This window comes from Melanerpes formicivorus, unplaced genomic scaffold (genome assembly GCF_026170545.1).
Source record: "Melanerpes formicivorus ecotype bairdi unplaced genomic scaffold, bMelFor1.0.p_v2 SCAF_25, whole genome shotgun sequence".
In the NCBI taxonomy this organism is placed as follows: domain Eukaryota; kingdom Metazoa; phylum Chordata; class Aves; order Piciformes; family Picidae; genus Melanerpes; species Melanerpes formicivorus.
The window spans coordinates 9,292,676-9,313,240 of NW_027142377.1; the positions used below are offsets into that span (position 1 = coordinate 9,292,676).

The 20,565-nt window shown below is 42.2% G+C and overlaps 1 long non-coding RNA gene across 1 annotated transcript in view; it reads left to right on the forward strand.

Moving 5' to 3' along the window:
- The first annotated feature begins 2,291 nt into the window (after window positions 1-2,291).
- LOC137448587 (uncharacterized) overlaps window positions 2,292-20,565 on the forward strand; it is a 50,600-nt gene continuing 32,326 nt past the window's right edge. Inside the window, exon 1 of the long non-coding RNA XR_010989147.1 lies at window positions 2,292-2,546. This is a non-coding gene — a long non-coding RNA (uncharacterized lncRNA). The remainder of the gene's footprint in view (window positions 2,547-20,565) is intronic.

The window sequence follows — 20,565 nt, forward strand, 5'->3', positions numbered from 1 at the left end:
GGTTATTTCCCCTGAAGCAAAGGGAATTCTGGGCTGCCATTTTTTCTTCAGCAGCATACAAAGATGGGGCTGCTTGGGGCTGCTGAGACTTACTGGAGGAGGAGAAAATAAGTCCATGAATTGTCACTACTTTTGCTGTGAAAGCTTCTTTCAGGCTCCCTTCATCCTCTTTTGAGATAAAGTTGCCACAGACACAACATCTACCTGTATCCTAATGTATGAGTTTACCTTCAGCAGTCTTGGTGCTCTCCACACTCAAAATGGGAAAGTCTCTCCTGAGGAAGTTTTTTGTTTTGTTTTGTTTGGTTTTTTTTTGGGGTAGGGGGGAATCTGCTGAATGGAGATTTTTCCTCCCAGGCCTTCTATTTCTCAGCAGAGAGTGCTGCAAACGGCTGTATGTGTCCAGTTCTGGAGCCTCTATTACAGGAAGGATCTGGATATGCTGGAAGGTGTCCAGAGAAGGGCCATGAGGATGACATCTCCTATGAGGACAGACTGAGAGAGTTGGGATATTCAGTCTGGAGAAGAGAAGGTTCCAAGGAGACCTTATTGTAGCCTTCCAGTATCTTAAGGGGGCCTACAAGAAAGCTGGTGAGGGACTTTTTAGGGTGTCAGGTAGTGATAGGACTAGGGGGAATGAAACAAAATTAGCAATGGGTAGATTCAGATTGGATGGTAGGAAGAAGTTCTTCCCCATGAGGTTGGTGAGACACTGGAACAAGTTGCCCAGGGAGGTGGTAGAAGCCCTATACCTGGAGGTTTTTAAGGCCAGGCTGGATGTGGCTCTGAGCAACCCGATATAGTGTGCGGTGTCCCTGGCCATGGCAGGGGGGTTGGAACTAGATCCTTGAGGTCCCTTCCAACCCTAACAATTCTATGATTTTATGATTCTTCATGCTATCTGTTCATACCCTGCATCAGCAAAAGGGTATGAATGTTTCTGAGCTACTGAGTTTCCATTAGATCTGGAATTAAGACTAAAAAAGAAAGGTAAGAGTCCTTCCCTTGACTGAAAAAGATTTGACACCACCAAGTTGGCTTTGGAGGCCAGAGTGATAGGGTCATAGAGCCAGCAAACAAAATAAGCTGCTTGTTGGAACTCCATTACTGCAGATCCCCTCACCAGGATGGGTGGGATTGGAGCACAGTAGACTGAGTATGGGGAAATGAACTGATCAGAAAGGGAGTTGTACTTTCATGTGTGTGCTTAGATCCACTGTTTTAAAAGATTATTTTTTTCTCTTCCCAGTTGGACCCTTTTACATCTACAGACTCAGCTAGGATGCATTATTCACAGTCAGGATGGGTCAAGCCTTATGAATTCACTTGCCCTTAAAGTAAAAAAACTCATCATGAATAATGAAAGAAAAGAAAAATAATGCCTGAGCCAGAATGACTTTAAAAATTATTAGCATCTATTATTTCCTTCATAATTTGCCTCCAGACTGTTCCCTTTTCAAAGTAACTTGCCATTAGCAGTTGAACTTTCAGTAGTCTGTACTTTGATGGAACTGGAGCTCTGAAGCCAAATAAAACACTATTATTGTTGTTGTTGTTGTTACTATTGTTATTATTTTATGAAATAAATGTTCATTTTGTAGGTTGAAAGCTCTACACTAATGCAGAAGTACCAGGTTCTGCCATCGGGCACATCTAGTTTGCTCAAACTGGCATCTTGAAATAGCAGCCACCTTTACCAGAGAGAGACTGAAATTCTTGAGATCATAGAGGTGTAAGCACCACTGTTGTGTTCCCATCCAAAAACCATTCACAGAGGAGCGGGTCCTGTGGAAAAGATTTGCAATTATGAAGGAACTGGATACAGCAGGGATGCACCTGACTGCCACTAAGTAGCTCAGCAACTCTCAGGGGCCTCCACTCAGTTTCCCAATGCCTCGTCTCAGACAGGAGATTTTCTTTCTTCAAAGGCTTTTATTAAAAAACAGTTCAGGTAAATGCTGGCAATAAGCAAGTAAACCTGTTGAGCCCCGAGTCCACAACTTGTCAGGCAACAGGATGCTTCTCTGTGACATTTAAGAGGGCTAACAGCTGAAGAAAATATTGCATGTTTTACCCTTTCTACTTAAAATAGCTCAAAATCTACTTGTCTTGCAATTGCTTTCAGGTTCATTTTCAGCAGACTGTCCTCACCTCCCATACCCAAGGTCTCAAGGCTCTCAGCTGTCTCCTGTTAAAAGAGATCCTTCTCCCGTGTTGTCCTGGCCAGTACCTACTCCAGCTCCCTAGCTAGGACTTTGAAATAACCCAGAGCTGCTTTATGTGCTCCTGAAGCAGATCCACCCAGGGATTTAGGGTAGGCTGAGTCAGGGATTGAGGAGTTCAAGCTGGTAGGATAAGGTTGTAGAGCAATTGCCACCACTGAGTTAAGGCAGTTAATTTGTGTGCCCAAACACTTGTGGAACATTAGCTGCCATGTTTTGAGCTTCTGGCTGCTACTCATGCACACAGCTTTAGTGAATCTTCCCTCTGAAATACCTCCATCCAGCCATGTGGGTCTCTTTGTCTTGGGCAACCCCAAGCTTCAGGTAAGTCTTCTGTTCTTCCTAAAGTCTTACAGCTTTGTAAGATGGCAGTGTTTCTAGCCTAGCATATTATTTTTTTTTAAGATGGTGAGCAGAGAAAGTTTGATGGGTAAGGACCTGTAGCTGCTGCTTTTCATGGCAGTTGCAAGGTGGAGCAGTTGTTTGGCATGGAAGATAATATTGTGTCTGGTGACAATTTTATAGTTTTTTACTTCCCCACTTATAGTTAGCCCTCATTATATGATTGCACTTTGTTGTTATGTTTAACCTTTAGAACACATCTCTGGCTCTGGCCAGCCTGGTCTAGTGTGGGGTGTCCCTGCCCATGGCAGGGGGGTTGGAACTAGATGATCCTTGTGGTCCCTTCCAACCCTGAATGATACTATGATCTCTGTGTGCATTGCCTCTCTTGTGAGGCTTCACCTAACTGATCATCTGCATGTAGTGGCAAGATTTTTATGGGAGTTGGTGCTAAAAATCAGACTTCTTTGATTTCTTGCCAAAATCGTGGATAATTATTGTGTTTGCCATGGCCAGGTGTGCCAGTTCTGTGAGCTTTATGGTCTTTGTACTACATTAAACCAAAATTGTAATGGTCTTTAGTCAGGCAACGCTCCTATTGAATATGTGGGGTTTACTCCTGATTAAAACAGGGGTTGGCCCAAGTTTGCACTTTATCCTTTTCCTGGTGTGCCTTGGAAGGAGGGTTGGAAGAGCAAAAGGTGTGTCTTTTCCTCCACTGTTCCAGTTTCAGGGAAGCTCTGCAGCATTATTACAGGTTTCAGGTGTTCTGGCTAAACTAATGCCTGAGCTTGTGGTCACATCTGAATTTTATTACAACACTTGGGGGTAAAGGAAGCTGCAAAAGGCTGAGAAGCAACCATAATCAGATTATGAATTACCTCTGCCTGTGCTAAGAGGTGGAAGAAGGCCTGTTAAAGCATGCCAGGGGATTAAGCTACATTTGTTGCCCACTGAAAACATTGGCAACCTCAGTTTGGGTGTCTGAGCTTGTGTCAGGTGCTGCCATTATGGAGATTTTAATGGCTCAGAGGAGGAAGGCTTATATGGCAAACCCCCCTTCCCCACTGAAAATCCACCTGATTTCAGGAGTTTTACTGGCTGCACAGAGCAGTTTGGGTTTTAAGACAGAAAAATGCACATGTGTATTATCTGCAGCTATAATTGAATGTATATACAAACCCACACTAAGTATATCTGTGCTGCCTCCCTGACAAGAATAAGTATTCCCTGCATGCCTGTGTATTCTCTGCAAGCTGCACTACACATTAACAAGACAATCCATAGATTGCATTAGGACATACTATATGCAGACAATGCTCCAGGTACTGAGGTTTTTATTATTTTGTGTGTGTGTGTGTAAACCCTGAAATATGGCTGATATGGTCCACTGCAAAATGAACCTATATTGGAAATGGCAAAATTGTAATGTAAGATACACCAGGGTCAGTGGGGTGTGATGTTTTTTGCATACATTTTTTCTCCCTTGACCCATGCCATTCTCCTGCATACACGGGGAAAAAAGGCTTCATCTCCCACAGAAATGTGATGTCCTTTACTGCCAGAGGCTGTTGCTGTTTTAAATGAGGAAAAAGCACAATGCATGAAGAAGGAAAATTAAAGCATATTCATTTTGAAAATTAGATACAGTGTTGGGAGACTTTCTGGAAATAGCAGGGTTTGAATGGAGCACCAGACTACGAGACAGTTCACTGAACTTTTGACCACTATTTATACTATGGGAGCTTTATAAATGGGAAGACAGCGAAGTATTTTATGGCTGTTTAATAGTGGATTGTGGTTTTTCCTAGCCATTTATCTTCTCTATGAGCGTATATAAGATAAGTAAACATTATGTAGTGTAATTGCATTATGTTGGAAGTGCTTTAATTTAGGGTTGGTTTATTTTCCCTGTTTGTGGTACATCTCATCTCAGGCAGTAAAACCACCTACCTCTGCAAGCAGGTGTTGTTGCCACCTGAATGCCTAACCCTATCCCAAGATCTAATGTGCAATTGGGGTCACTCCTGGGATTTAAAGGATGCTTTTGCTGGTTGTCGTATTTGGCATAAATTTAAGTCTAAAGCAGGGGTGCTTGTGGTCCTGCACCATCTGGGAAGCTCAAGTAACTTAAGTCTCCAGGCCTGACTTAACGTCTATCTCATTTCTATATAGTGAAACTAATTTTAACATCATATAATGATGTCAGTCCCTCTTTAGCATTCCAGGTACACAGAGCAATGTACTCTTCCAGGGTTGGCAGCTATCTTGTTACAATTGTAATGATGCAACACCAGGCATCAATGAATGAAACAGGCATGAATGAAACACTGTTTGCAAAAGCAGAGGTGTGTTTAGGTCCTATTAACTTGAGCATATTAACATGGAAGTAAAATGGAAAAATCAGAATCCAATAAAATGTAGTCTTGGTGCAATTCTAGTCCATACTCGAGACACTTCTTTCCCTTCTCCCTTTTCTTTTCACTACGTAAATTTAGCTTGAATTGACATGGGGACAGTTGCATCATGGCACAGAGTGTCTGAAAGGCAGGTGCTCTGGAGAAGGACCTGCTGCCATCAGACAAGCCATCTCCTGTAGCTGAAGGTTCAGAGTCGTGCTGTACTGCAGTACGTGTGCATGGTGCTATTTTCCCTTTTTAAAAATCCTCTTTTGTAGCTGATCACAAAATAGATCTACTATTAATACTGTCAAGTGTTAAAATAAAGCTTTTTATTTTTCTAAAGTGATATTAGGAAGAGTTTAAGCTGATGGACATCCATTGTGTAGTCCCTTTGTCTTCCATTGGTTAGCCTTCCATATAGTATAGCTTATGTGGGAAGGAAAAAAAAAAGTTTCTCCTTCTGCCATGGAAGATGCTTTTCTTCCTTGGACCAGAAGCTCCTCTCCTATTACTAGCCAGTAACAAACCTTCTGTTCATCCTTATGTCAAAGCCACACTACTGAGCTAATAGAGATCGCTGACAATTAGAGATGAGCTGAAATGATTTGGCAAACTCTGGGTGCTTGTGAACCTGAGGGTGTTCTCGGATCCCTTCAAGCTTGTCGAGTGTATTGCCAGCAGTGCACTTCCCACGTCCCTTGTCCTAATGGGGAAAGCAGTTGGGACGTTGAGTTCAGCTGGGCCTGAAGGTTTGGAGAAGAATGAGAGAGAATGTCTATCAAGATGTATCTCTTCCCTGCTGAGAGATGCTTCTCGTCTCTGCTTGCCTTCCTGCCTGCTCTTTGTTGCTTCTTCTTGCCAAGAAATCCTAGGCACTATCAAGTTCCTTCTCTTTGTGCAAGATGGACATGACAGGGTCCCAGGAAGGCTCTCTGTCTTTTGCTTTGGAGTAGCTAGATGGGCCATAGCTGGAGAGACAATGTCGCTTGGGCAGACAAGATGGATAAGGCATAAGATAATGTTTCAAAAGAAGTACAAATGCCCTACTAACAAATAGCTTGTAAGGTTTTCTGTTTGGTTTGCTCTCTCCTTTAGGCAATGGCTATTTTTAATTACTTTTTTCCCCCTAGACTTAGGTATTTTGCCTTTCTTGATCTTCCCAGTTCTCCAAAACAGTATCATGAAATATTTTGAGTTGCCAAAACTTTACAGGGCAAGTGGCAATTTTGGACTGTTTTCCTTACTGTTTATTCATTTGAGGCTGCTTGAAGACAACTGCTTGAAACAATATTCAGGTAACCATTATTGGAAAAGCAACCTACTACAGCTTACCCCAAGCAAATGCTTCAAGTGTAAGAGTATGCAACGGGATGAATAAGTGGTTAGCTGATGATGAAGCTGTGGCCAGCAGCTCGTCATCAGTAGCATCATTGCCTGGAAAGCTCAAGTTTATTTTCTCTGCTTTTTGTAGACCTGCACCAGCCAAGCAAGCTTTTTCTCAGTCCCGACCAGCTATTTGTGGTAGTGTGGAGAGAAGCTGGTTCCCTAGCCTCATTAGGGAGCTATGCTGCAGGAAAATTGCTTGGGGAATTTTTGTAAATCTTTGACTCCCGTGAAACTGAAATGAAGAGGGAGATTTTCATGATTTTATTTATTATTTTTTTAAGGCTCCAGGGTCTCTTTCTTTTTCATCATGGTGTGGAAATCTGTACTTCAACGTTCCCATCTGCCAGCATGTCTGATATTTGTGGAGGACTTTGGAAGTAGCTTAGCCTTAAGTCCGGTAAAACTTTTCAGCTGCACCATGTGCAGACTCATGTCTATTAAATAGTGATAAAGAGCAACAGATGGCCCAGACCTAGAAATTAACAAATTTCAATTTGCATATTGCAGGCGTATGAAATGTATCTGTTGAGCCTCTAAAAATGCAGAGGGACAATGCTGACAGATCTTTATCCTACATGACTACACATGATTTGCTGTAGCAAAACATACATAGTCAGATCAGAGCAAAAGCATAGAGGTCATCAAATAGAAAAATGAATGGCTTGGCCCCATAGTTTGCGTCATAGACCTTGTGAATGCGTTGGACACAAATTCTTTGTTTTAGTGAAGAGATAACAGATCCACATTAATTCTGGAGCTGATTGCCATTCTTTATTAATAGAAATGTAAGGTAGTGCCAATGCCAAGTCCTGCCAGCCTTTCCTTTTTATCTTCTCCTTCAAAGATAGACAGCATTGAAGGTCTGATCATATTATCCCCCAATCCCTATTTATTTAAGAGCTGCATGTTAAGCCGGGGGACAGTGATAGCACTTTACCACGGCTGAGGTGCTGCTGTCTTGTCAGAAAACACTGTAAATATCACTTGGGAATTTTCTGAGGCTGAAAATAGTTTCCATGGAATAATGCTAATTTAATCTGGTTTCATAAATTGAAAAAAAAAAAAAAAAAATGAATGAATGACAGTAGATTTGTGAATAATTTGCAAATGGAAGCAGTGATAGAATTTGTCAAATAATGTGTTCTCTATTAATAGTTTGCTCTGTCTGGCTGCCTAGCAGTCTTGGTTCTCTGGTTGATTTTTTTTTTTTAGGGAAAGATGGATTCTTTTTACTCTTTTTAAGCACTATCCTTTTTAATATATTCCAAGGGCCATTGTTTACTTTTGAGGTGGATGACAGATGAATCCAGGTTATATTCTGACATTACAACAAAATTGTCAATAGAAATCAATGACTTGTCACATGATAAGTTAGGGTCTATAAGCAGCTTAACAGTGTCCTTACCTCTTCAGCCTCGTTCATTGTGCTCCCCTCTTTGGAAGCCAAGCAACTGTGCTGTTATAGAAAGGTGTTGTCATTGTTAAGGGGATTATAATGGAGTTTAATAAACATGGAAGCTGAGACACGGAACCCTAATATCAGTGCCAACGTTATAAAGTGGTGTATTGTCTCTAGAGCCTGATATTTGTATCAGCACTATTGACCCTAGAGAGGTAATATAAACAGAAGAGATAGAGGTCAAAGAGCTCATCTTCAGCTACTACAGATGGCCATTGAGCAGAGCAGGTTTGCATGCGCTGCACTGATATACCACTGTGTCAACTCTGTCCTCCCAAAGACCTCTGCTTACTTGGCCATGGGAGTTGAAACTGGATTATTTAGCCTTGCAGAATGTCAGTGTTAGAAACATGGTGTCATGCTTGATGAAGGCACTGGTGTCACAGAACCATAGAATCACAGAAACCTACAGGTTGATAAAGACCATCAGGATGACCAAGTCCAACCGATAACCCTACTCTACAAGGTTCACTCCTAAACCACATCCCCAAGCACCAGATGGTGATGTTTGTGTTGGGGTGGGTGACATGCAGACTGGGTGCTAATGGGTTGCTGAGTGCTCCCACTACACTCCTTCCTGATAGAGCAAGAATGTAACTGCAGATCTTGCCTCTTAGACTGTGACTCTATGATTCTCTTTATCATTTTTACAACCCCTTATCTTGGGGCAGCTAGTTGTTCAATCTGTCTGTCTGAGCTCTAGACTTGCCACTACAACAGAGAGGACCTAATGGCCTGGCCAGTCATTTCCCTCACCCAGAGGGATGGTGCAGCTGGTTTGCTCCCCTAAATTCAACCAGATTGTACATTATGCAGTCAGCCTCAGAGGTTTTCCTTAACAGAAGTGCCTTCAGCTTAAACTAGTTCAGCACTGGAAAGAGATAACAAAACATTGTTGCAGTTGTTGCTGGTTTATTTTTTTAATTTAATAATAACAACAAAACAACCCCCCCAAATGAACAAAACAAACAACACCGAAGAACAGGACTTCTAACGAGATACGGGAACAATTTATTCTTTCCATGGATTAGAGAGGTGGTACTTGGAGCAGCTTGTTAAACAGAAGTGCTTGGCCCCTGGCCTTGCACTGCTGTTTAATGATCCACTCTTCATGTGCCACCTCTCTAATCCATGGAGAGATAGGTACAAATTGTATCTATAATGTTATATTACTTAACAGTATAATGTATTATAAATCATAGAATTGCATCCCTGCCTTGTAATTGGTGAGATGTGTTGCATGAGAAATCCCCTAATTCAATATAAAGTGGTTGCTCTTATGCATAACTGCCTCTCTGGATCAAACCAATTCAGCCTAGAAGTGGTGAGGGGAAAGTTAAAGCTATTTTAATTAAAGAAAAAGCAAAAATATGACTTGGCATGGCTTTATGGACCCCTCAGTGGCTTTATAGGCTCCTTCCCTCAAACGACTGTTTAATAGTTCTCTGCTCGCAGGGAGCTTCTCTCTGCAGCAGGAACTGGTCTTCAGCAAGCCCTGCCTCTTCCCAAAGCATGCATCCCTCAACACCATTCAGTTTGCACCAGGACTTTCCCTCACACATGCTGGTATATATTTCCCTATGCCAAAAGGAAGGACAAATGCCTGCAATGGGGGCTTCCGCAGCCTGTCCCATGCTGTGCACCCAGTACCATTAAATGGTGCCCATTGGTGGTAGTATTGGAGGACTTTTGCTGGTAAGGTCCAAAGTAAGACCCTTGATTTATTTTCACCCTCTTAAACCCAAAGTCACATCCTTGAAGAGAGCCAAGAAAGATCCATGGTATCAAGGGAGATGTAAAACTACCAAAACCGTCCTCATGATGTAACATTTTATCAATAAAAGATTTCCCCCCTGACCTCAAAATAATCTGCTGATGTCTTAAAGCAAGTTGTGCAATGGGCTGTGTGATTTATTCTGTGAAGCTGTAACTAAAGATGTCTCCCCCTCCCCAGTAAATAACTAACCTTTCTTTAATAAGTAATAAATAAACAAACGCTGAAGCTATTCTAGACAAACTATGCTTAATTAAAGCCTATGACACTAAACCAAGGTACCTCTATTTTCAATTAGAGAGTGCACTTGTAGTAGAAAGAAAATTTAGGAAGAAGACTTTGTCTAAACTTGCGATGGGACTTGGTGTTTAGCAAAGCTTGGCTCTGGGATTGAGGGCTTGTGCAGGTACAACAGGAGCGTTTGCTCCCCTGCTATGGGCACTGATAAGGCTTCTGGCATTGACAGGATCCTGCTGAATTCATATGGTTTCCAAAAGTGCTAGAGATCAGCAATCAGGTATCTGAACTCTTCAAACCTCCCGAGGGCAAGAGGTCCAGGCATCTCACACAACCAGTCATTTTGATAATTATTTTTCCCCCTCTGCTTAGTTTGGGCTAAGAAGTAAATGTTTAGGAAATCTATTCTCTCATCACACACCTCTTACAGTATTTTGTCTGCAAGAAGAGACCTGGTAGGCATAAGATGATGAAGGAAAAGAAATAAAACCTTTGGATCTCCTTATAACTTAACCTAGTATGAATTTGCTTTGAAGTTGGGGTGGCACAAGTCACTTTCACTTTAGGAGGAGGAATTGTGGGCTATGTTAACAGGGCAAAGCAGCCATTTGTCTATCTCCATCTCCTGCAGTCACCAAGCAACCTGAGTTATTGACTCAGAAAAGTTACTTCATCTCTTGTGCCACTCTTATCTGAAATGGGAAGGACAAAATTTTCCTTTGTCTGTGACAGGACAGTGGGGAGGTGGAGGCTTGTGTCTCTCCATTTGTGTTTTCATTTTAATTTGAAACTGGCATGAAGGTGGGAGATGGCCAAACCTGATGCAAGAGGCCTAAAATGTTGATGTACTCTTGAATTCAGTTCTCAAAGGTGCAAAGATGGCACCCAAAGTCATCATGAAATTTTTCAATATATTTTAGCAAATAAACCCATCAGCATAACGACAACCCTTTGCAGGGTTTGTTGTTATATTTAGGTCCATGGCACTCAGATTTCCTTCCTGTTCAAATTGTCTTGCTTTCACTGACTGTGAATCCTCTACAGAACAAACATGTGGTGATACATTTCCCTCTTATCTCCTCTTTCTAGTTACTTTCATCTGCTTTTCCAAGTGAAAGGCTGGGGGCTGGGAACAAGAAAAAAACTTAATTTGTTGCCAGTTTCTCTCTGAAAGCCCCAGATAACTATGCTGAGTGGGGTGAAATATTTTTTTCTCTTGCTGTAACCAGTATCAGACCCTCCCCATCACCTCCTCACCCCTTTGCCCCATACCATCTCTCCTTAGCCTCAGAGCACTGGATTTTCCCCCCTGAGGTACATAGGAGGGACTGGGCATGAGCCAATAATGCACACTTGCCGCCCAGCAGTCAATCACATTCTGGGCTGCATCAAAAGAAGCATGTCCAGCTCTGGGGCCCTCAACACAAGAGAGACATGGACCGACTGTAGTGGGTCCAGAGAAGGGCCACAAAGATGACCAGTAGGCTGGAGCACCTCTGCTGTGAAGACAGGCTGAATTAATGTGGTCTGTCTAGCCTGGAGAAGAGAAGGCCCCGGGGAGACCTTATAGCAGCATTTCAGTACTTGAAGGTTACCTACAGGAAGGCTGGGGAAGGACTGTTTAGAAGGGTTTGTAGTGATAGGATGAGGGGCAATGGTTTTAAAATAGATTTAGGTTGGACATAAAGATGAAGTTCTTCACAATTAGAGTGGTGAAATACTGGAACAGGTTGCCCAGGGATGTGGTTGAGGCCCTGTCCCTGGAAGCATTCCAGATCAGACTGATTTAGCTGGAGGTGTCACTGTTCACTGCAGTGGGATTGCACAGGATGACCATTGAGGGTCTCTTCCAACCCAATGAAATCTATGACTAGGGTTTGTGTCCTCCATGCCAGTAATACAGAACAGATGAAGGGCTGCCTGGCAGAGTAGGGTCATGCCATGGTTTATGAAGGGCAGAGTGAACTTTGCTCACATTGTACATTTGTAAAAATGACTGCTGAATGGATAAAAAAATCTTTCACTGTTAGTATGTGTTTACTCTCAAATCAATGTAATGCAATAGGGCTGGGTGTTTCTTGTATGATTTTGCTGTTTATTTTCTTAATATGTCAACAAATTGCCTTTCTTGTACTGAAGCAAGCTGGAAAATGTTTCAGCTCTCTCCTTTCCACACACTGTGGGATTATTGTGAGTAGGGAGTAAATGCAAATTCATTTGAAGGAGTGCTTTATATATGTGTCTGCATAAACATATGATGTAACAATTTTGAGGATGAGGTATGGTCAGAAACTTTCTAATGTGGTATGGAATACTTGCACTGAGCTTTCTGACCCTCCAAGACCTCCATACTGAGCATACAATAGCGATAAATCCTAGAGCAGATTAAGCAATTTCCCCTTAGTAATGTCTGTTTATTGGGGTTTCAAATAACCCAGACTAGCCTGAAACATTTGGATATTCCAGACTGTATCCCTTCTCTATATAGAAAGTTGATGGCAGGGCAGCATCCTGAACTTTGACTCCTTGTAAAAGTTTAAATTGCTGCCCTGCTGGGCTCAGGGAATGCTAATTACTTTGTCTCTTACAATATGTCCAGACTACTTATTTTAAAAAGATACACAGCTTTTGCATGCCAAATATATTGCACTTGACAAACTAGCCATCCTGTTTGCATACAGCTCATGCCACTGCAATTTGCTGTTGAGCAGTCTTGAAGAATAATTCTTGTTTTGCACTGCTCGTGTGAATATTTGCTACAAAGTCAAGCAGCTCTTGCTTGGGTAGCACTCGTGGTGGCAGCTACAACACACAAAAGCTGTGCTTGGTCCTCCTAGGACTGCAGACCATGCCCCCACAGCAAAGATTGTCTCTAGGCTGAATCTATAGATGTCTGAACAGAGCAGAGGTTCTTGCAAGCAATTAGGAGGCTTCTCTGGGCTCTTTCCAGGGCAGGCATTTGTCAGAGGTATGTTCAAAATAAGGGCAAAGCTAGAAACTACAAAATAGCATTCGGGCAGGCTGTGTGTCTTCTGGAGATGCTCAAAATCTTTGATGCCTCCTAGATTGCTGGAGTCTAATAATTTTTAACAATTCTGTAACAACAACATTAATTACCAGTGAAGCCCAAGTTCACTCATGATTATTTGGTTCCTTTCAGCAATCATTAAGCACAATTAGAGGATCAGCACTGATAAGCTCCTGGCAGTGATGCTCTGTAGACAGGCCACTCATTGCTCCAGTGCTGCAGATTGAGCAGCTGTGGACAAGCATGGCTTTTCCTGGAGTTTGTGCTGCAAACACAGCATTCACTTATCCTGAAGAAAAAAAGGGACAAAAAGAAAAGCAATCCCAAAAGATAACAACAGACCTTCTAAGTAGAGATGGACAAACCACTCTGGAAAGCAAGGATCTACACCAATGTTAGCTTGTGCCCCTCTGCTCTGCCCATTAGTTACTTGTAAGCATGCCAGCTTGCTTGAGTGCAGATCCGAAAGCAAACCTAAAAGCTAGTCGTTGGCTATTTGGCCTTTGCACTGAACCAAAACCCCAACAATCTAAAATTTCCTGAGGTTGGGTGGAGAGCACAAGGGTTCTGATCCCATTTAATATCTCAGGGACCTTAAATCAACTAGAAAATGGTGTTACATAGGGTTTCCCCCCACATACAAAGAAAAATCTTGTTTATTTTCAGCTTAAATAAGCTTAGCCTGTGCAACGATGACAACCAGGGTTTAGTTGTCATCCAAGAACAATTGGGATACTAAGCTTTGGGGAGGACCTCTGGAGTTTGGCCCATGATAAAGACTTTAATAGAAGCCCCGTGTCTGGGAGAGCTACCCAGCTCAGTATGAATCTCAATGTTTTAGCCAAGTTATACTCTCTTGCAAAGATAGCCTTGGAAATATGTGCTAATGGCTACCAACAATGAGGAGTTCAGACAACTGTTGGGAACCAGTGTTGTGATGTCCTAGGCCAGAGGATGTTTGTACTCTAAGGAGATGTTGTAGTCCCCTCAAATCCCTTCACAAACCCTCTTCCCTCTGGTTTTGAAGCAGCTGAGTCTTTGTGGTGCCCTGTGGCCCTCCCAAGACTGTGAGAGGGAACGAGCGAGTGCACTGCCTGCCCTGCACAGAGGACCAAGGGAATATTTTTGAAACAGGTTAAATGAAAGACATTCTTAACATGTTACCCACCAAATGTTTTTACGTATGGAATGTCTTTTATGAAGGGAAATAGCTTGCAAATAATTAATTGGGGAAAATGAGGAAGGGGGGGGGGAGGGGTGGAAATTAAAGAATTTCATAATATTTCAGACTCAGAAAAAGTACCACAAACAGAGTATTCATTAGGAAAAATGTACTTAATTTGAGACCAGGGATGTGGAAGTGCCATGAGAGTTGTTCTCAGAGACTTTTTAGCCCAATCAGAAATGAGAGAAGACCACAATTATTATGGGAGTCTGTTCTTCTGAGAACACCAACCCAATTTTGTGGACCCAAGAGGTCTGAACAATCTCAAATCAGGTCTGGCTGAACAACTATTCCTCTTGCCACTGTCTTTGCCAAGTGAGACATGAGGTTTCTTGCTACTGTTCTCAAAATCAGCATAATGTTTAACCTTTGAGACTTTCCTGACATGAAATACAAGGGAGAAACATGTTTATTAGGGCTATCTGTGTTGGTGAGAGGCTTTCATAATCTTACCTGCAAGTAAGGATTGTGACTCCATGAAACTGACTGAATTTGCTGAACTAGTTTCTGCACAGGGCAAGGTGTTGGAATTTGGAAGCATCATGTACCAAGAGCACTCAGTGATGCTTGGGCCATGATTTAACTGATGGCTGAAGTATGAAGTGCATCACACCCAGAGCTGTAACAGAAATCATCATACCGTGGGTCCCAGCTCCTCCCTGGAGGAACTTGCATATGGTCATCCTCCAGTTTTTCCTTGCTCATGGTCCATGCCAAATCCTGAGTTGGCAAACTCTTTGTGGATGCTTTGTCCTCAATAAGCAGATGCCTAAGGATGTGATGGTATCCCACCCTGCAAAGATATTATACAGGTACTGATTGCTTGTCAACCAGGGCTGATTCAGTAATGTACCCGTATCACAGGCTGTGCCATGGTGGTACTGGAATTAACAACTCACTGTTTTAGATTACTCCCTGGATTTATTATCTTCTGGGAAAATAAGTTATTTCTAGACCATCTGCCAACTCTCAATTTCTAGTAAATGAGAATATACTAGTTCTGGGACTTAGAATGCTTTATGAAAGGCGGGGAGGCGGGGTGTGGGGTGGAAATGATGAAGGAAAAATGATTTTGATCTGAGAAAGAAATTCAGACAAAGGATTACCCATGTTGCTTGAACAGACAGTGCATAAACATTACCTTGCATTAGAAGGAACAGAGACTTGCAACATCCAGGAAACTACTTTATTCACAAAATAAAACTGGGCCCATTTCTGCTTATTCAAATACCACCCACAACTTTCTGGGGAAAGATCATATGCAGAGCATATTTGGAAACATTATTAGGGATGCATAAAGTACAGTATTAGTCAATTTTATATGTTCAGTTGCATGAAATCTGTGTGTTTAAAAAATATAATAATTTGCATTTCATGGCTTTTGATAACCTCAGGAGTGCACTTGAAATTCAGCACATGCCCACAGCACCTCCCAGCTCACCCCATTTTTAACTGAAGACCAATGGTTTCTATTAAGGGATCAGGCAGGGACTCTGACAAGCCAGTCAATAACTATGTGAGGTTACTTCATTAATGCTATAATGGCTGATAGAGTGAGAGGCAAAAAACAGGTTCCTGACAGCAGCAAATGAAAATGATAGAGATTCCTGAAGCAATGCGCCTTTCCTTTGTCATTGTCTTTTGCTTGGCTTATTCAAAATGTGGCATTTATGTATTCAGCCTTGATGAATGTTGCAGGCTTTAAGTACTTTTTCCATCTCTAATGCAGTGCCGATTGCACATTGTTCTTTCTTTCTCCTCTCTCTCTTCCCCCCCCCCCCTTTCCACCCCCCCACCCACCCCCTCCTATAACCTCTGCTGTCAAGGCATTGTGGGCTGAAGGGTTGCAGGCACCGGCTAAATAGCTTTTTTGCTGTAAATGGTGAGGGTGATGGGACAATGTATCATGAGTACTGGTGGGGTCACACAGCAAGGGGTGGTGGAGGCTGGAGTCATGATGAGGTTGGTGCAGCAGTCCCTAGCACTAGTGCCAACCAGAGGAGCAGGTCTTCAGGCATAAAAAGGCACTGACCCACCACCTCAGGTATTACTAGGGTGGTTTACAAGACCCCACTGGTGTTTTAGGATACACATTGCAGAGGTGCTCCATAATTTCCTCCTTGCGCAGTTTATCTCTGGAGCAAGCAAGGGCTTGCATCCCAGAGCTACTTCTGGTGTGCCTGCCCCTCAACACCCTCTTGGGGTGTCTCCACCAGTGGCTGTCTTGGGGTAGTCCCCCAAAATAGTGTCATATTTCCACCATTCCCCCAGAGCAAAGTCATGCGTGGAAGTTGAACATTAGGATAATGGGGCTGGATAATTCGGTTTCTTTAAACGTTTTTATGTCTTGTATATAAATACCCACATTACAGTTGGAAATGTGATTCTCTTACAGCTTGCTTTCACTCTTGTTTCATTTAACTATTTACAGGTTGTGTGCCTCATGCTACTTTATTTTTGATTGCAGCTCCTTTCTACAAATCAATTATCTTTAGGCCAAGCAAACCGGAGGATTAAGGCAAGGCTGGCCTAATATTTGCCCCTTGCAGAACTTGAACACCTCATGTTTATGCTATGGAAAAAAGTCACTAATTTATCATTGACCAGTCATTTTAAGAGCAGTGATAAAGGGGAAATGCATCGCCTCAAACTTCTCAAAGTTGCCATGAGTTACAACAAAATGTCTTGTCTATTGCTCCATTCTCGTAAGTATTCCAGCCATTGTTGATATTTTTGTTAAAAATAATCTATTCCTTTCACAGGGTGTTGGTCACACCTGGTAAATGCCTTTCCATACTCTAATTTTCTATTCTAAGGCAATTCTTTACCTGCCTTAAAGCAGTCTGTTTAGAGCCAGCTTCTGAAGATGCTGTTACTGAGGCTTTATTCAGTGTAATGTTTAGGCACGTGCCGATGTTTAAATAGTCCTCCAGCAGTCACATTGTAGAGGCAGCGTTAGACATATGCACGTCTGCTGACTTGAACTTAAACATCCCAACAATTAGATTAATTTGTGGCTTGATAGTGGAATGCTTTTGGCCTAAGAAATCAGAGTGCACAAAGCAGTTGCAGATGTGTATTTCCTAGCTGACTTGAAGAAAGTGAGGCAAAGCGTCGATAATGTTCATACAAACTCCCATGCCCAGTAAAGTGCTTTAAGCTTCTTTAAAGAGTATCTTGAGTATAAACCAAACCTTGCTTTTAAATTGTTTCTGCAGCAGAAGCAGAGAGGCTCAGGGCTTGCATTATTTGGTTTTTTTTTAAGACTCCAGTAATTTCAGGGCTTTCCCCATGTTTATGGTTTAACAAGGAGAGAGCCAAATATGCTGTGGTTAATGACATAAGCATTTTAAAAAAGGATACAGAAGATCTGGGCTCACAAAGCTCTTTGGAGATTCTAGGTCAGCCAAATGAACCCCCTTGGCAAGAGGGGTGGCTGCTGTTTTCTCCAGCTTGTCCTCTATAAGTGCTCTCAGGCAAGCACTCACCACGAGAAGGGCCTCCAGGAGAAAGTTATTGGGCATGACTATAATCTCTATGATAACAACTCAAAATCACCCAAATATAGAGGGGGGTACAAACTGCCCATTTCCAACTACACAGGAAACCTGGGACACAGAGAAGGATATTGTTTGGGCGGGTGTATGTAGTGGAGATGGAGTTCTATGATAACATAAAAAGTTATTGTGTTAACAAAAATATTATTGTATACATGAAGTCAAACATCCTACTCAAACTTCTCTATCTAAGCACTGTAATGTCCAAGGCAGTGTCCAGAATCTTCCCATTTGGATTATAGAAATATATCATCTAGGGAAAGACAATGCTGTTGAGATAGTGTGCAGTACAGATCATGAAAGTTATGTTTCAGGGAGGTTGGAAAGGACCTCTGGAGATCATCTAGTCCAACCCCCTGCTAGTGCAGGTGCATCTAGGTCAGGTGTGGTGTTCTGGCAGGTTTTGAAAGTCTCCAGAGAAGGACACCCCACTTATCTATATGGTGTTTGCTGAATGCACTCTGTGTCTGTACATAAAATTATGTCAGCCACTGTTGAATGTTAGAGTTCCCACCTGGGTGATCTTGCAGAAAGTCCATAATTTGACTTGCTCTTTGGTGTAACATGTTGTTTTAGTATATCCCCACTGACCTGCATGCAACCTATTTCTCATGCAGCCATCAGTCTGTGTTCAGCCCTATATTATTCCAGCTTCTTCCAGGTGCTCAGTGCGTCTCTTCCCCAACCTGTCTTTCAGATAGGAAAGACTGTAATCCCTTCTGGTGCTGCCAGAACAGGTTTGGTATCCCCATCAATGCAATTGCAATTGTGGCAAGTGCCTCTGGCTATGGAGCTCAGGTTAAGGATTGTCCCTTCCAGGTTATCTACCTTCCAGGAGAGGAGTCGTTTAAAGGGTAGACGTGCAAACAATTCACGTCTTCCATTAATATAAACATCCTTGGGGAGGAAGCTCTATGAGGTGCAATTTGCACCTCTTCCAACAGGCAGAGGTGTGAATTGAGTGAGGAAGCTGCCAAGCTTTTGTTCCTTGATGGGAAACCACCGTGAAAGTTTTTCACCAGGAAGTTAGGAGAAAGGGACAGTGCTTTTGGAAACTCCAATATGTGTTTTTGTGTCATAAAACCCTGGGTTTATGGGTGAGACAGCATCTCCTGTCCTTGTCTTGTAGAGCCAGACCATACTGCTGGGCTGTGCATGCTGGTGGGACTAGTGATGGACCTGGGTGACAGACCTCACTTCTCTGCCTTCACATCACTCTTTAAAATGACTGAAAGTCATTTCTGTTGCACTTTTGGTTGGTACTTGAGTTCAAAATGATGATATCATGACAGGTAGCAAAGATCCAAATCAAGTAATACAGCATATTTTTATGTGCAGAACTGGGTGATGGCAGAGGAGTTTTCTTCATTTCTGAAGTTTCAGAACAGCACAGGTGTAACTGGAAAATGCTTTTCTGTAGAACTGACAGGAAATTTTGCATGTATTTATATACATATAAAAACACCTTGAGCATAAAGAAAGGAATTTTAATGAACTTAATGAACCCATCAATTAAAGAAAATTTCATGTGCTTTCCATAATCTGCTTGTTATTTCAAGGCCAAATAGAATTTACCCCAGTCCAGCAGCCCCTAATAGATATAGCATTGAAATATATCAATTGTTGCATGTGATATTAAGTGAAAGACATATATTGCACAAAGAGAGATGTTAAATGCTTCAGAGAGATGATAGAATGCAAGTGTTTTACGAATCTTCTGCAAATCAATCTGCATTTAGTAATTCTCTCTTACGCAAAAGTTGGAGAAATTATTGCTAGCAAACAAAAATCTATTTTAGACAAACACAATATGTCTTGAAGGATCCAGTTTGTCATGCTAATAGTCTCATAGGCTGTGATTTGTATTAAAAAGATTTTAATTGCCCAGGTAAGTGCTTGCACCTGCTAAGACATTGAATATTAGAGCACTTTATTCTAATCTCTTATAATATAGGGCACACTTCACCCATACAATTATTCTCTACACAATTACAGCTCAGTTTTGCTGAGGTAGAAAGTGCAACTTAACAGTTTGGTTTTACTCATTATTATTAAAATCATGCAAATTAGGATCATTAGGTAACAGTTTTGTAGTTAACTACTCAATAGCCTGGTCACTGCTTTTCCTTTCCACTGCAAACAATTCCAGGGATGGAGGTGTGTTACTTTGTGACTTGGTCTGTGCTATGTGGATAGCAGGGTTTGGAAGTGTGAGGAGCAGTCCCAACACAACTCCACACTGGACCTGCCGTTCAAAGGGCACAAGTTTCCTTCAGACATCTAGGACTTAATTAATTGAGGTGTCTTTGACCTCCTCTGCACAGTGAGTAGGACATAGGCAACTGTACAGGTCATCAGTGAACAGTGTAAAGGTAGTGACCTCTTTCTTTGGAGGAATAGGAGTTTTGGAGGTGCCATCTTGTCCCTATGGCACCAGGATGCAGCACAGTTCTCCATTGTGTTTGGTCAAAAACTGCAGTCACAGTCTTGAAGCTTCTTAAGACCTTTGAGCTGTGATTAAGAGCAGGTGAAATAAAAAGCATAAGCTGTGAAGCAAATAATGAAGGAAATTACACAGTATCACAGTATAACTTAGGTTGGAAAGGACCTCGAGGATCATCGAGTCCAACCTATCAACACAGATCCCATGACTAGACCATGGCACCAAGTGCCATGTCCAATCTCCCCTTGAACGCCTCCAGGGTTGATGACTCAACCACCTCCCTGGGCAACCCATTCCAATGGCGAATGACTCGCTTGGTGAAGAACTTCCTCCTCACCTCGAGTCTAAACCTCCCCTGGCACAGCTTGAGACTGTGTAAACCATCCTACTTGTAACAGATTCATGCATAAATCTAACAAGGGGGTCATTTAAGGATGCCCAGGGTTTGTCTTGACCACTGAATTAGGAGCTTTGAGTCCCACTCATTTTC